Source organism: Echinops telfairi, unplaced genomic scaffold (genome assembly GCF_000313985.2).
Source record: "Echinops telfairi isolate 266 unplaced genomic scaffold, ASM31398v2 ScPeMD7_12;HRSCAF=54, whole genome shotgun sequence".
Classification (NCBI taxonomy): domain Eukaryota; kingdom Metazoa; phylum Chordata; class Mammalia; order Afrosoricida; family Tenrecidae; genus Echinops; species Echinops telfairi.
The window spans coordinates 3,724,686-3,729,770 of NW_022103909.1; positions in this window are offsets into that span (position 1 = coordinate 3,724,686).

Sequence of the window (5,085 nt, forward strand, 5' to 3'; positions counted from 1 at the left end):
TTCTTCTCATCTTCACCACTCCTCTGCCTCCCACAAACCCCAGTGCAGCGCCCGCCCCCGCCCCCCCGCCCCCCACCTGTCTCCCACCACGTTATCTCAAACCCACCTTGTGAGATTCTTGAATGCACGCTGTCCCTCGGGTTTGAAAGATGATCAATGAAGATGTAAGATCCTCTGAGTCTATAAAGTAATACTTTTCACAGCAGAGGGACCTTGGTAAGGTGACCAGATTGTAACATTGGTAAAGTGGGACACCATTAATAAAACTCATCCTGGCAAAGTAGTCACATGGCAGCCAAAAACCGTATACCCTAGCTTGCCGTGCATTCTTCCAAAAATTGGGACTTTCTAAAAACGCCACGGGATACGGGGAAAATTGTTAAAAATCGGGACTGCCCCACCAAAAGTGGGACATCTGGTCACCTTAACCTTGTGGAATGCATTATATGTAAGCATCGGTACCAGCTGACAACATAAGTAGGTTCAAATAGCATTTAGAACAACTTGGATGCGAAGTCCATGGTGAATTCAGAGGGCGAACGCAAGGTGCTTGGAGAGATGGCTCCTAACCTTTTTTTTGTAATAACTTGCTCCGGGTTTGTGTGTGTGTGTTTTCTGATGATAAAGCTAACATATAAACATTGTAAAAAGCTTAGGAAAGACATGCATTTGAAGAAGAAATCAAAAGGGCAGTGAGAGAACGGGTCAGGAAAGGTTCAAACTAAGCTGAGAACAACCAAAAAATACGTTGTGTGGGACCACTCCGTCAACCAGCCGACAGTCCATAAAGAGAATGTTCTACCTCCCACCCTGATGACTAGGGCTTGGGGTCTTAAAAGCTTGCAATGGCCACCCAAGATACAACTATTGGTCTCTGTCCATCTGCAACAAAAGAGAAGGAAGGAATCAGAGACTCCAGAGACCGGTCAACAAGATTTAGAGTTCACACTAATCACTCGCTCATCTAGCCTGAGACCAGCACTAGACGGGGCCCAGCCAGCACCAGCAACCATCCTGACCACGGACTCTGTAGAAGTCCCAGAGAGACTGGAAGAAAAGTGTAAAACAAAACCCAATTCCTAAAAGAGCCCAGGTTTACTGGGCTGATCGAGACTAGAGGCACTTCCCCTAAGACTTTCATTCTAAGATACCCTTTGAACTTGGAACTAAAGTCTCTCTCTGTGGTCAATCCATCCCAATAATAGATTGGCTTTAGCAATATACAACCTATGGCCCGTGAATACTATACTCCTTAAATAATCATGTATATGAGACCAAATAGTCAACACTTACCCTACAGCAAAGATGAATAGGTAATGAAGGCCAAGCGTGCCAGGTTAATGGAAACAAAGAGAATGTCAACACGTGTGTGTTAGGGGGAGTTGGGGGGTGTAGCCAATGTCGGAATGATTTGTATTAAAAAAATTGTTCAATGGAAACCAAATGTGCTGTGAAAATTTCACCTAAAACACAATTTTTAAAAAAATTGTTTAAAAAAATGTTTTTAGTGCAATGAAGGAAGGTTTGGGCAGGGAGAGGTGAGGTGCCCCCAAAAGCAGGAGGAAGATTCCAGAAGGAGGAGGTGGTTAGGACTGACAAATGCAGAAAAGAGCTCTGAGAAGCAGGAACGGATGCTTGGGTTTGTTCTTCAAGATGACCTTGATGGCTTCTGAATGCAGTCGTCAAACAAGATCAGGGACTTAGCTGAAGACATGGTGGCAAGGCATATAAATTAGCACCGGATGAAATCAGGTCCTGGAGGGTACAGAGATCTGCTGCTGCAGTTACAAACGGAGCCAGGTGAACACGCTTTAAGAGAGTAGGGAGTTGGGTATGGTGAAAAGCTGGGGAGGCAGACTGTGGAGGTGACCAGAACCCTAGGGCCTAGCCAGAGGAGACCATGGTCGGGTCAGTCTCAGAGCCTCAGGTGGGGGTGGTTAGTCAGGACTTGTTAGCTGCTGGGCAGTCGGGCCCTGACTCAATGGGTAACCCAGGCCCAATAGGATTCAACCCTGCCCAGCCCTGCTCTGTCCCCATGCTTGGTTACAGATCAGACCATTGTGATCCATTGGGTTGCTAGTCTGGGTGGACTAGAGAAACAAATTCATAGACATTCATATTTGTGTGAGAGAACTTTATATCAAAGAGCAATTATACATTAAGAAAACATCCCAGCCCAGTCTGGGTCAAGTCCATAAGTCCGATGTTAGCCCATATGTCTGATACCAGTGTATAAATTCCTCTTCAGACTTATGCAACCCCTGCATGGACACAGAGTGCAGGATGACCACAGGCCAGTGGGTGGAAAGTCTTGTGGATCCAGTGGCGGTGGAAGCATCTTAGTGCTGGCGTGCATAGCACATCTGGCTTGATGACACATTCGCTGCTTCGTCTTCAAGCGACAGGCTAGACTCCACCCCTTTGCAAGTTGACAGGAGATTATGTAACTACCGCAGGGTTTTCCCTGGCTGGATTTCAGAAGTAGATTGCCAGGCCTTTCCTCCTCGTCTGCCTTAGTCTGGAAACTGCTAGAACCTGTTCGACATCACGCTAACATGCGAGTCCCCTTGATGGATGAGGGGTGGCGGCACAGGAGGTGCACTGGCTAGGAATTGAACCAGGGTCTCCAGCACAGAAGGCAAGGGTTCCATCCTACCACTACTGACAGGACTTACGCCCACAGGTATAAAGCTTGATCCAGAGAGACCAAAGCAAAAGGAGGGTGTGGGGTAAAGTTCATGAAGGTCTAAGGACAGCCTCACGTTAAGGTTGAACAAAACCCAGACTTACTACCTAATGTCACTGGCGTCCTTCTCTCATCTGTCGCTCTGCTCGGATCTCTCCTTGGGGAGGCCTTAGTTTTCCTTCCTAAATGATCGTTCTCCACGTGTCGGGGAAATCCCAGCTCTCTTCGTGTCCCTGCAGCAATGTGATCCTGAAGAGAACCCTAGTCTCTCCCCCAGGAATTCCTACTAATGTACCCCAGAGGAGCCAGGGGAACTCTCATCAGCCTAACCTAGGTTCCTTCCCTCAACTTAACTTCTGCAGCTGGGAGAAGGGGTGCCCTGGATGGCCAGCATGCCCTGCTGCAGAAAGGGAGGTACAGAAGCGGGGTTCTGTGACTGATAGCCCCTCCAGAACCTCAGGAATAGGGTAAGAGCAGCCCCCCAAAAGGAAGGAAAGGAGTGAGTGAAAGCCCCTGCTGTTTCTACAAGGTGGGAGTTGCACCAGCCTTGGGAGAATGCTGAGCATTTGCTCAAGTGAAGAGGAACGAAGAAATCGTTCCAGGATGAGGAACAATGAATATAGTAGATATTTCCCTCTCTCTCTTCTTTTTTTCGGCTGCCCCACTGATCCTCCATAAGGCCAGGGCCCCACCACCCTCAGTTCAAGATGAACATGCCCGATGCTCTCTCACACCGCCCTCCCGCTGCAGCCTGGGCTCAAGCCACAGCACCCTCCGCCAGCATGCAGGCACCCTCGCAAACAGCTGCAGTCGGTGTTCAGGACCCAGATGTTCCGGGATGGGGTCCAAGCCAGGCCACCTGTGCCGTGTGACCCTGGCCTTGACTCCTTAGTCCCTGCCCACTTTTTCTCCTCTCTTCCTCCAGTCCTGCTCTCCCTGCCCTCCCCTCCCGTTGGCCTTCTGCATCTCTCTCTCCACCCCTTTCTATTTCAGTTTTTAGCCCTATAAAAGTTAATCATGCACATAATTTAAAGACTCAAGAAGTTTCAGAGAGCCTGTTATAAAAAGCAGCGGCACCATATTTCCTATTTCCCAGAGATAACCGGTTAAGCCTCTTTTAACTGCCACCTCTAAATCTTTAAATAACACGCTTAGCTTGCTATTTCTTGAGTTAAAAAAAAAATCGATTGGCTTCCACCATGAAAAATAAAGACTTCTTTCTCATGCACACATAGGCACACAAGTGGGTACATCTCTCTCTCTCTTCCTCCCTCTCTCCTTCCCTCCCCTCGGCCCCTCCCCTCTCCCATCCTTCAGATTTGTTTATATCTGTGATCATGAACCTGGTGAACTGCTAACTGCGGCTGCAAAGGAGAATGAGGAGGCTGTCTGCTCCCACACACACTGACAAAAACGCCCAAACCCTACATAGGAGTCAGAGTCCTCCGTCGGCTTCCTGGTCCTGGTGGAGGTTTTAATATACACAACTATGGAAAGAGCGATATGTCATGTATTTAATATATTTCTGTAAATAGCCAATATTTACAGTTTTGAAACTATAAGCCCTGTTAACCACTGGGCTGTGTAGTTTACAGCTATTTCTTTCTTTCTTTTTCATGACTTTTGTTTTTCTGGAAACTAACCATAGCCAATTATTTGCCTCCTTGCTTAATTTTCTACAGCCTATTAATGAGTTATTTCTGAACTCTGTCCTAGGAGGGAAAATACCCCCTCAATCTATTATTCAGCTATGTCGGGCGCCCTCCTTGGTCCTCCCCAGCCTGCTCTGCTCCCTCTGAAGATCTGCGGCCCCGCCGTTGTCCTGGAAGCTGCCGTCCTCTCGTCCTGGGGGCCCCACTCACCGCGCTCCTGTTAGAGTTCTGCTTTTCGATTCAAGGAGCCGGCCATCCCGGCTTTACCACCTCACTTGGGTGGAAAGCCTTCTCCGAGAGCTTCCAGAGAATGAGTTCAAGAAGACAATGCTTTTGTCTCCGGGCGTGTCCGGACATCTCTCCAGTCTGTCTTCGCCAGTCATTAATCATCTGGCTGGGGATAGAATGAAAGGTTGGAAGTGATTTTCCTTTGCAATTTTGAAGGCATTGTTCTATGGCCTGCTAGCAGCCAGTGTGGCTGTTGAGCAATCTACTGGTGCTCTGATCCTTAGCGTGGTGCATTACGGTTGGTTTGGTTTGCTGTGTTTTCCCTCTTTCTGGAAATATATAAGATCTCCGCTTTGTCCTCAATGTTCTGAAATTTTACCATGATGTGTCTTTGTGTTAGACAGGGTTCTCTAGAGAGATAAAACCAAATTCTTGATAATATAATATATTTATTTATAAAGGTAATTAATATATAACAAAAAATGAAATGTTAAATCATAAAGATAATTAGATATATAA